Consider the following 12595-nt stretch of genomic DNA (forward strand, 5'->3'; position numbering starts at 1 on the left):
TAATGCAGTATCTGTTATACAGTACATTGCTTTTAAAAGCAGTAACAAGAACATGCAGCAGTTTTGAGTACTGTTATACCTAGCACATTTCCACTTTTTACACACTATACGAAAACACCTGTTACAGATTGTTCAATTCCTTTCATTCTAAATCTGGCCTCACATATATGAATCTGCCTCATTTGGTCACAAAAGTGTTGGGTCAACATGGACTAATCTAAATGTTCAGCTCTGTTTAAAGAGGTCCTCAACTTCCAAAAAATATTTTTTGTATAATGAAATAATGAAATAAATTCCTAATGTAATCCTAAGAAACATTCCATTATACATTCAATAACATTTCCAATATTTAATATATAGTTGAAGATTGCTTAGAATTGTTTTCTTTTACTATGCCATAGATTGCATGAGGAACCATGAATATGCAATGTAACTGCAAGTCATTCTTGGATTTTCATTTGTCTAAAACTACAAATAATCCGCAAAATGTTTTATATTTACTTGGGGCATTTTTCTTCCTCTTTGTTCTTGCAAGTACTAGTCCTAATACCGTAGTAGTAAACCTCAATGGTGTTGCTATGATATTAAATTAAATTTACAGAAAATGTTTATTTGCTATTGTTAAGTTTAACAATCAAAATCCAAATTTATTGTCATGACATAAAATCCCTTTAGATCTGAAAAGCATGTAATGGAATATATATATGAAAGGCGAGAACATAACTAAATGTTTACTGTACCTATCCATCACACAAGTAAATGAATTACATAAGCCATACTATCACCCCAATATATTGAACAAAAAATCTAGAATTAACCCATTATCTACTATGCAACCAATATTTCTCCAATACAGTGATCTCAAAACTCACTGGGGTTCATTTATCAACAATTGGCAAATTTGATCCTGGACAGTATCCCACAACAACCAAAGTTTTGTCTGTGTTACTTTATCTGCAACAGGCTGAAAATAGCTAATCATTCATTGGTTGTTATGGGTTACTACCCAGATGCAAATTTCCTTTCCCCAGACTTGATAAATAAACCCCGCTGTGCCCACAAAACACTGCATCCTGTTTTTAAAAATGTGTTTTCCAAATATAGTGACCTTCAAAGGAAGACACTGGAGAGCCATCAGAGTCAACTGTGCTTGAAAATAATTATTCTGCATCTGACCTACAACCCTTTGAAACCTAGTACTGTGCACTCACAATTCTAGCAGAGTCAAAAAAATACGAAGTTTGTAGGAGATATGTTTTTAGATATGTTTTAAAAATCAGGCGTTTTTAAATTGCCAAGACACCATTCCTTGTCAAGTTAATCCCAAGATATAAGGGTCTGAGCTATTTACTTCTGGTCATATTTTCCATAGGCTGGTTCCTCACTGCTTGGCTCCATATCTTGGAGAAACAGTATTCAAAAAAGAAAATACTATTAATGTGACATATAGAAAACACCCTCTAGTGATCACAGAGGGATATAACAACTGAGAAAAAAAGTCTAAAAAAAAAGCCATTTAAAAGTATAACAATTTTATTTCAATCCATTAAAAACATAAGTAACCCCTTACAGACATAGCCTAAAGCGTTTCATACTTACCCAGCACTTAATCATAGGCTCAAAATTTCTATTTTCTAAACTTTAAGGCCATGATTTAAAGCATGGGATTGGGGGGGGGGGGGGTTCTACAGTTTTCTATATGAAAATGGGCAGAGAACAAAGGCAGTGAATTAGGGAAAAAAGCAAAGAAGAGGGAAGATTTGAAATGGCGAGAAAAAAAAAAGGTTAGATAAAAGCCAAAATGAAAAAGGGGAGGCAAAAGGAAAATGCAGCGTAGGGCACTAGTTGTTTTGTTCTGTTGTACAATCTACTAAGTAGTTAAGTCCAAGAGTAATAACATGAGTCACATATGCTGGAGGAAGGTTCAAAGTTTGCCTTTCAGCATATCAATTTAACATTCAACTGAGCTGGGTCTTGAAATAGAATAGAAAACACTAAAAATAATGCTAAACTACCAATGCCTACAGCCTGATAGCAAATATGTGCATGTAGTCTCAAGGGACAGATCCTATGAAAGGCAAGACATTATCTAATTATCAGGGACCACTGTTGGTCTTTAATGGTTCCTGTTCCCAGACAGTTTTAGAAGAGGTTTATCAGTTTTTTTCAGGGTGCAGCACATATTTTTCTGCAATAAAAATAACAAATAATACTTATGGCATAGGAATCGAATTGCATGAATTGGGGGCACATGGTTATGAGTTTATGTGCCATCACAGGTAATAAAAACAGTAATGGGTTCCAAATAGCCTCACTGTGTCTGAAAAGCAATTTTAATGCACTAATAGATCCCACCATAGACAGGCAAACCCACGACACACAGGCCCACCCTAAACTCCCACAATGGGCTGCACTGGCATATGGAGATGAATTCATCCACACAGGCGTAATCTTGCCAATCCACCACTTATAATACACTAACCAGAATATACTTAGCCCTGGCCTCCACTGACCTACTTAAACTAAACATGACCCTGATGGGGAATCTGACTTAGCCCACTATGCATGGGTGGAGGGTGATTTTTTTGTTTGGGGAGGCTTAGGGCTATGACAAAAAAATGCTATTGTGGGTGACATATCCCCTAAAAATACCTTGCGTTTAAAAATAGTTTCTGCAGGCGACAAATCTCCTCATGTGTCATTGCCCTTAAAAAAGCCATACTCACAGGCAGCATATTTTAGTGAGAGACAGTAAGCACTGGAATTGTACATACTTTCTATTATATACTGAAAAAAAGCAGTGGGTGCTGGCCAGTGTGGTCTGAGATTTGAAGGAAAACTAAACCCTAACTAATGAAGTAGAGCAGAAATGTTGTACATTATGGGGCACATTTACTAATTCACGAACGTCCGAAAGTGTCCGAATGCGTTTTTTTGTAATGATCGGTATTTTTGCGACTTTTTCATCGCCGTTGCGATTTTTTTGTATTTTGCACAACTTTTTCGTCGCTGTTACGACTTTATCGTATATTTTCTGTGACTTTTTCGTCGCTGTCGCAAAAAATTCGGATTGGTTTTCCGCCGTTTACAATTGCTCAATACGCAAAAAATTGTACCAGACCAAGACAACCGCAGCCTTTTAGCAGGGAAGATCTGTGCCTCTAAAGATGCCCCAGTAGCTCCCCATCTTCTTTTCTGCTGATTCATTGCACATGCTCTGTGCTGCTGTCACAATATAAGGCTGATTAGTAATAAATCTATATTTTTAGTACATGGAAGCTCAGAAGCCAGTGTAATTAGCATCAGAATTTAATTATCAACCTTTGGCATCAGTTTATATGACAGAAGAACCTCATTTTCTGCTTGATTATTTGTGATGACCCCTAAGCTTAGCTTCTCAACAGCTGCTCAGACTGTAATTTGTAGGTTTGTGTACAGGAATTCCAACACCTGTAGACAGACTATTCTGGTCTAGAATGCATTCTCTGAACCAATCACCAAGGGATACTGGTGACTAGGCTCTGCAGGAACCTAGTTACCATGATTACCATAACTTACTTGAACCCCCAAGGCTTGGGACGAGGCCAAATTCGAATGCATACAATTACCTCATATCCCCCAAAGATAGACTAACATGGTTTAAAATTATTCATCAGCTATACTACTCACCAGAATGCCTAGCCAAATTCCAGCACAGGGGCAGAGAGAATTGCCCAAAGTGTCAGGAATCCAAAGCCCCATTTATTCACATAATTTGGTCAAGCCCTAACCATCCAAATTTTCTAGAAGAAAATTGTAAATGAATTCCATTCCAACAGCTTCCCCTAAGTTATATCCCCAGAATGATGAAATTATACCCCAGAATAATCAGAATAATCAAAAAAATTTACCTAAAACCAAGTCAACTATGCCTGATTATGAATCTGTGTCACAATGTGTGTATTTGCATTTTCTTTCTCCTCTTTGTTTAAATAAACCCTTAAAAAAACCCATAAATGATAAAGCAAAAATTTTAAAGTTGTATTCATCAATTCGCAATACCTTTCCAGGTTTACTTAGCCCAAGAAAGCCTCTTAACCCTGTTTTGTTGGCATAAAAAAATTGTTGTGCACATCAAAAAATGTTGCGCGTGTAAAAAAAATGATGCACAAGATCTTTTACACACTCTCAAGAATTTTTTTTGTTGTGCAACATTTTCACTGTTTCGCTAATTTTTTGCTGTTTCGCAAATCTTTTGAAAGATTTGTGAATTTCCCATCAAAGTGAAATGGGACAGATTCACTCATCACTAAAAACTTCAATAAAACATGTTACCAAAAATAGTACTGAATGGTACAAGATATGAAGGCTCAGTTGTATATGGGTGAAAACTGAGGAACGTTAGTAGAAGATATGGCTCAGCAGGTAGGTGAAACAGTGGAGAGGTAGAGAGTGGAAGAGATTCAGTACAGTGACAAGGGCAACAAAGTTTTAGCCATGAAAAGAAAGGTTTGGCTATAATAAAAAGGGAACTGTTCAAGGAAAGAAACAGCATTCAGATATGTGTAGTGTCAGTAACTTTGTCAGTAACTGAATGAATACTGTATATGGTAGACAAATACTTAAGATCTATAAAACTTTATCCCCTAAACACATGCATTAACAACTAGAACCTAGGGAATCTGCTGAATATTGTACCCAGCAAACAGAATGAAGTATACAAGTGGCCTCCCATACCAGAAGATTGTACAGTGATCTGGGAACTGAATTATTTCACTGCCAGCCACAGCGACATTTGCCTTGGGCCCAGTTGACAAATATAGTTGAAAAATCACAATGAACATATGAATAAATAAAGAATAAAAATTGGATTTCATTTCATTGCTATAGGATCTGAGCAGCAGTAAATACTACCTGCTAATTAGTTACTGCACCCAAAATCTTTGTTCCCTAAAGAAACCATTTTAGAAAAATGGTTTTAAGGCTGAAATTACTATTATTTTTTGAACACTTTTCTTGAGTAACACATTGAACCACATTAACTGGTAAATCATTTCAACTGAACCAGATTATTTACGTTGGTTTCTTTCCAGTTAACTGTTCAACAAGCAGCCAGGTTAGAAGGTTATCTCTGTGACAAGAAGTTAAGCTGACCTAAGTTTCTGCATGCCCCAGACTTACAAACAGAGGTCATACTGCAATGTACAAACAGGTTTTATTAAAGCACTAATAAGTACATGCTTGTCCTGATATGAAAGTACAAACTCTTTGCCAGTGGAGTGCAAAAAACAGCGCACTTCATTAAAAAACACAGCCAAATAATCCATGGTAAAAGAATAGACTTTAGGAAGTGCAAAAGAGCGTGTGTTTGATTCTGGGGGGCTCATTTACTAAAACGGGTCCAATATTTCATTAATGCATTAACCAAACAGCACTTGAAGTACTAACTAGACCAGTAAAAGCATGTGGAGCATATGGGGCCCAGTTTTACAAAGAACGGTGCGATATATCAAAGAATATACAGCTGCTTTATATAAGTCATAAAGGCACACTGAGCTATAATGAAAAGTTGCTCTTTTTCATAAATTAGACATTTATTCTTTATGAATATTAGTTCCATTTTGTGTTTTTTATATTTGCATTTATTAAAAATGTAAACTGTATTATTATCACAAATTATTACAGGTTTGAGAACTTTTATCCAGAATGATTGGGACCTGGGTTTTCTGGATAAGCAATATTTCTGTTATGTGGATCACCACCAAGCCTTAAGGCATCTAAAATCATTTTGTGAAAAAACAAGCCAATAGGTTAGTTTTGCCATCCACTTGGATTTAGTTAGCATGGTTACTATCACTTAATTCAGAGAAAAATCATTTAAGTGAGAAATGGAGAACTGTTTGACGAAGGGGCGTGCCCCCGAAACGTTACATGGCTTGCTACTATTAAAATCAGCAGGGTTTATCCCGCTAAAACAAATCCTGTTGTGCCGGTATTTTGTGCTATTTTGGATCGTGGTGGAGAGTACTGACGTCTCTAAAAGTACTGTGCACCAGGTGGAACAGAGTGGAAAGGCCAGGGTGTGCTGTGAGTGTGGATTGAGAAAATTAAAGCCATTAATGATTATTGTCCTATTTATAACATAGTACATCTATTTAAAAGGGACATTGTTCAAACAATTAAATAGCTTTAAGTGAGTGGTAAAATGCTAACACCCTGTTTTGAGTAGCTGTTTTTGTCATTCAATTATTTGTCATTCAATTATTAAAAATAAATAAATAAATATAATATTAAGGCAAAAAAATTAGCCTAATCTAGCCTAATGATCCAAATAAGTTTCATGCTTTCTGAGCACTTAATTATAGGCCCTTTGGTGGTGGCCATGATGTCAATGGGGGTCATTTATAAAGTTTGCACATTTTTTGCAAATGGTTGTTTTGCGCATGTTTTCTCCTAAACCCTTACATTTTGCATTTCTGTGCCCATCTTTCCTGAGTCGCAGTGAAATGCAAATTGTGCACAAAAATTTTCAGATGAGATTGTGGTTTGCATGAACATGCCCTCTATGTGTGTTACTATAGCTGTGATTTTCTCTTTGCAAATATAAATTGCCAATTTGCTTAATATTTTTTCTGCCACCAAAGTTGTGGCATAACTCTGATGCAGAGCATGCACATAAATATTTGTAATTTGCGAATATGCCATATTTAAAAAGCTATTAAGGACATTTGCAATTATGTTTGCACATTAAATGCACCAGTATTGTCCAGCTTTAGAAATATAAACACATCAGGGCAAATATATTCACTGTGCCAATAATTCTGAGCTCCACCAACTGTATAAATGACCCCCACTGTGGGCTACCCTTGCATAGATTCTTGCTCTATTCCAGGCACATTTGTTTTCCTCCTTATGAAGCAGAGCTAAAGGGAGTTTGGCCATAACAGATCTAAATCTTACCAAATGCAATATAAAGAGAGAAATTACTAAACCAAATTATTTCTCTTGCTTATTGTGAGCAATTAACTTGTTTTACATTGCATATTTGGATATTTGTAAGAAGTATTCTTAATATCTTTTTGTGGCACAGTATTTTGCATGAAGAATGCCTCCACAGAGGAAAACAATATGGCAGCTTCTAAATGAATGTACAAGTAGAGAGGGAATATTAAATGTTCATTAAAAAAGATGTACCGAGAGATATTACAGACTCAGTTAAAAGCTTAGTATGGCAAAAATATTTCATTGCTGCCTGCATTTAGCAGATACAGTGGCTTGCAAAAGTATTCGGCCCCCTTGAACTTTTCCACATTTTGTCACATTACAGCCACAAACATGAATCAATTTTATTGGAATTCCACGTGAAAGACCAATACAAAGTGGTGTACACGTGAGAAGTGGAACGAAAATCATACATGATTCCAAACATTTTTTACAAATAAATAACTGCAAAGTGGAGTGTGCGTAATTATTCAGCCCCCTGAGTCAATACTTTTTGACAGTGGGGATGGTGTGTTCAGTGTCATGTGCAGTGTTAGTTTTCTGCCACATTTAGGGGCACATTTACTAACCCACGAACGGGCCGAATGCGTCCGATTGCATTTTTTTCGTAATGATCGGTAATTTTGCGATTTTTCCGGCGTCTTTACGATTTTTGCGTAAAAACTCGAGTTTTTCGGCGTCTTTACGAAAGTTGCGCAAAGTCGCGATTTTTCCGTAGCGTTAAAACTTGCGCGAAATGTCGCGCCTTTTAAGTTTTACCGCTACGGAAAAGGCGCGACTTTGCGCGCAAGTGTTAACGCTACGAAAAAATCGCGACTTTGCGCAACTTTCGTAAAGACGCTGAAAAACTCGCGTTTTTATGCAAAAATCGTAAAGACGCTGAAAAACTCGCGTTTTTACGCAAAAATCGTAAAGACGCCGAAAAAATCGCAAAAAATACGAAAAAGTCGCAAAATGTTCGTTTCCAATCCGAATTTTTCCAATTCGGATTCAAAATCGTGTCTTAGTAAATCAGCCCCATAGTGTTTTGCATTTTGGCCAAAAAGTTCCATTTTGGTCTCATCTGACCAGAGCACCTTCTTCCACATGTTTGCTGTGTCCCCCACATGGCTTGTGGCAAACTGCAAATGGGACTTCTTATGGTTTTCTGTTAACAATGGCTTTCTTCTTGCCACTCTTCCATAAAGGCCAACTTTGTGCAGTGCACGACTAATAGTTGTCCTATGGACAGATTCCCCCACCTGAGCTGTAGATCTCTGCAGCTCCCCCAGAGTCACCATGGGCCTCTTGGCTGCATTTCTGATCAGCGCTCTCCTTGTTCGGCCTGTGAGTTTAGGGGGACGGCCTTGTCTTGGTAGGTTTACAGTTGTGCCATACTCCTTCCATTTCTGAATGATCGGTGGAACAGTGCTCCGTGGGATGTTCAAGGCTTTGGAAATCTTTTTGTAGCCTAAGCCTGCTTTAAATTTCTCAATAACTTTATCCCTGACCTGTCTGGTGTGTTCTTTGGACTTCATGGTGTTGTTGCTCCCAATATTCTCTTAGACAACCTCTGAGGCCGTCACAGAGCAGCTGTATTTGTACTGACATTAGATTACACACAGGTGCACTCTATTTAGTCATTAGCTCTCATCAGGCAATGTCTATGGGCAACTGACTGCACTTAGACCAAAGGGGGCTGAATAATTACGCACACCCCACTTTGCAGTTATTTATTTGTAAAAAATGTTTGGAATCATGTATGATTTTCGTTCCACTTCTCACGTGTACACCACTTTGTATTGGTCTTTCACGTGGAATTCCAATAAAATTGATTCATGTTTGTGGCTGTAATGTGACAAAATGTGGAAAAGTTCAAGGGGGCCGAATACTTTTGCAAGCCACTGTATGTACTTATGAGCGATGGGTGGGAGCAGGCTGAAAAAAAGACCCATATTTACCACCTGCACTATGCACAAACAAGAACAGGGTTCCTTGCGCCTGCCAGTGTTGGACCCTGCATTTCTCCCTAGTTTTTTCACTTCTTAGTGCTTCAGCACTGGTACCCAGTAACATGGTAAATAACCTGTAATAAATTCTATGGTTTAATTGTGTACATGGCCAGAACCAGGGGCAGGGATGGGGAGCTAGCCACCGTCCTGTTCTATCTGTCTACCCCTAGTTTGGCATTTTTTCATCAGTTCCCACCCTCCATGTTTGGCATTCCGCTAGCCACTCCACTAGTCAAGCTTTATTTATACATAAGGTTAAATTACTCTTCAGTAGTGATAAGCGAAGCTGTTAGATTTCTTGTCGCAAAAAAAAATCACCAAATGGCAAATATTTTGCAGCTGCCATGCAAATTTTTTTACTGTGCAGCTTTTTTTTGCAGCCATTGGAGTCTCTGGGCATTTTTTCACAGTGAAACCTGGCAAAAAAAATTCACTTACCACTACTCTTCATGTATTATCTTCCAAAATTGATCATGCACAGATTATTACACCACTTTCTTAAACCCTTCCTTATTCTAGGAGACAGAAGGGTTTAAGGGACTTATCTCTTTCCGGAACTGCACAGTAAGGGGGAGATTTATTAACGCACGAATGCTCCGAATGCGTCCAAATGCGTTTTTCTCGTAATCATCATGTTTTTTGCGACAATTTTTTTTTTACCTAATTGCTTTCACAACTTTTTTGTACTTTGCAACAAAATTTTCGCGTCAAAATCGTATTGTCGCGCCAAGTACGAAAGTTTCGGATTCCTTCAAGCTTCGGTATCGTGACTTTCCTTGGGCCAGGTTGGAGCTGCCATTGATCCCTATGGGAGGCTTCCAAAATCATGCACAGAAGGATCAGTCAGAAAGGTTTTCCTGCATTTTATGATTGTTCGGTACAAAAATTTTGTGACTTTCAGATCGCCAATATGATATTATCGTGACTAATACAATTTTTTCGTAAGCATTTTCGTGATTTTTGTGATCTTCAGAAATTATCATATCCAATCCGAATTTGTCCCAAACGGGATTCGAACTCTTGTTTTAAGGATTTGGCCTCTAAGAGGCAGATTTATTATGCGGTGTAAAAAAAAAAACAGCAACAAAATTTGCCACACAGGCTATTGCTGCTTAAATATAATAGCATAATTTTTTTTAGGAATTTTTTCTTAGACCGGCTTCTGCCAGAAAAATTCGATCAAATCAGGTGTTTGACAGCATTAAATAAAAACAAACCTTGCTAAATTTAGAAAGCTTTTTACACTATTTTTTGGGTAGTGAATTTCATAATTCACCCCCCCAGGTGTTTAAAATTACAGTTTCCTGAATAAAAATGTTCATACATGTCTGTAAAAATTATTCTTTTTGGTATTCTGTTTTATATAATATGTTAAAAACATAGCCACTATCTATTACATTTATTACAGGACAGTGATGTATCGCTGTTAACAAATATTTAATCCTATTTTAGTCACCATTTTCATTTCACTCGTTGATACGTTTTATAAATAATGTTTTCCTGCTCCCTTGTGGATATTTGAAGCAAGTACAGCATCTCTGTGTATTTTATTGAAGGGATACTGTCATGATTTTTATGGTATACTCTTAATTACTAAATTACTCTGTTTAAATAATTCACTCTACCATTTAAAATGTTATTCTTGAACCAACAAATATATTTTATTTAGTTGTAATATTGTTGTGTAGGCAGCCATCTCAGTGCATTGTGCCTGAGTCTGAGCTTTGAGAAGGAGCCAGCGTTACACATTGGAAAAGCCGGACTTGGGTTTCTTACTATTGAGTGCTATTCTGATATCTACTGGGAGCTGCTATCTTGTTACCTTCCCATTGTTCTACTGATCGACTACTGGGAGGGGGGGTGACATCACTCCAACTTGCAGCTCAGCAGTAAAGTGTGACTGAAGTTTATCAGAGCACAGGTCACATGGCTGTGGCACCCTGGGAAATAAAGAATATGGCTAGCCCCATGTGATATTTCAAAATTACAGTAAATTAAAAATATAAAAATCTGATGTATTTTGAAAAAAACATGTTTTCCTATGACAATATTCCTTTAAAGACAATAGGAGGGGTCACTCCTTAGTGCTCATTCTAAGAGCTCTTTCTCCTCTTTGGACGCTATGCTCTGCACTGGATAAAAAATCTGATGCCCAGTGATGAGTGCAGTGTCAAGATGTAGACACATGCTCAGGGTAGCGGTGGATAGGGGGCTGGTAGAGGGAAGAGATGACACCTACATGCCTTTCCCACCCACTCCTTTAATCTAGTTCAGCCTAACACAGACTGCACAAGATCCTTAGCGAGTGAACAGGTTCTCTAAAAGAGAGCCACAGGCTCTCCAAAACTTGCACAGAGGCCTTTGGTATTTGCACAATTCCTCATGCAGTGGGCACAGTGCAAAATAATGGCCTTTTCTTCCACTTAGCAAACTGTGTGCGGCATAGTCAGCCCCAGTAAATTCTTGCTCTCTGAAACTGGGCAAACTTCTCCCTAACTTGCAGTTAGTGTTATCTTTAAGGACATGTTATAGATCATTCAGAGACTCCATCTAAACCAGCAGTTTGGTGGGAGTAATTGAGATATGCAACATTCACCTATTTTAAACCTTTTGAATCTCAAAAATTGTTGCATTATCATGTTAGTTACAGTCAATTTTTTTGTGGCTGTGGTTGTAAAAAAATATTTTGTGCAAACTTTTTAAACCCGTGTGTGCACTTTAAAAAGACTAGTGTACAAAATTCTGATTTAACACAAAATTCTTTGTGCACACCACAATTTATTGTGTGCAGTGGTGTCAAAATGCTTGTGCATGCATACAGGGAACAATGATTACAGTGTAGTAATTACCTACTTCTTGAACTTCTATGTTGTATGATCACTGATAATTCGCTTCTAAAAATGTATAATGCCATAATGTAAAACAAGTGCACAGTTGTTAGCTAGTGACTGTGCTGTCACTTTTGTTTACTGTATCTTTCAGCCATGTATTAACTGTTGGCAATGGGACCTGTTTTGATACTGTGTTTTTTAATCCTACTGCAACTAGAGTGCCTGATATTTATTAAGAAGAACACATTCTTCAGCTTGGGGTCCATTGTAAACATACAAATCACACTTTTCCCTTTACTTATGACTGAGCCTGTGGTCTAAAAACATGTCCTCAAAAGTGAACGTAGATGACAAAAGGGATTTATTGTCAACTAACAAGTTTCTCCTACAAGCAAGTTTCTCCTACAAGCAAGTTTCTCCTACAAGCTGGGCTGCTCAGCCTGTAGTGGCACTTGAGGATACATGTACAGGTATAAGATCTGTTATCCAGAAACTCATTATCAAGAAAGCTCTGAATTACATAAAAAACATTTCCTACAGGCTCCATTTTAACCAAATAATGTATAATTTTCTAAATATTTATTTTTTCTGTAATAAAAAACAATAGCTTGTAGTTGAGCTAATTAGAATATAATAAATCCTTATTGGAGGCAAAACAATCCTGTTGGGTTTAATTAATGTTAAAGGCGTCTGTTTAATAAAGTTTGCAAAAATTTTTAAAAACTAAGCCTATGTGAATATTCTTGGGGCAAAATTAATGTCACTCCAATGTTTACAAAAGTGCAGTGAGAC

Source organism: Xenopus tropicalis, chromosome 4 (genome assembly GCF_000004195.4).
Source record: "Xenopus tropicalis strain Nigerian chromosome 4, UCB_Xtro_10.0, whole genome shotgun sequence".
NCBI classification, from domain to species: Eukaryota; Metazoa; Chordata; class Amphibia; order Anura; family Pipidae; genus Xenopus; species Xenopus tropicalis.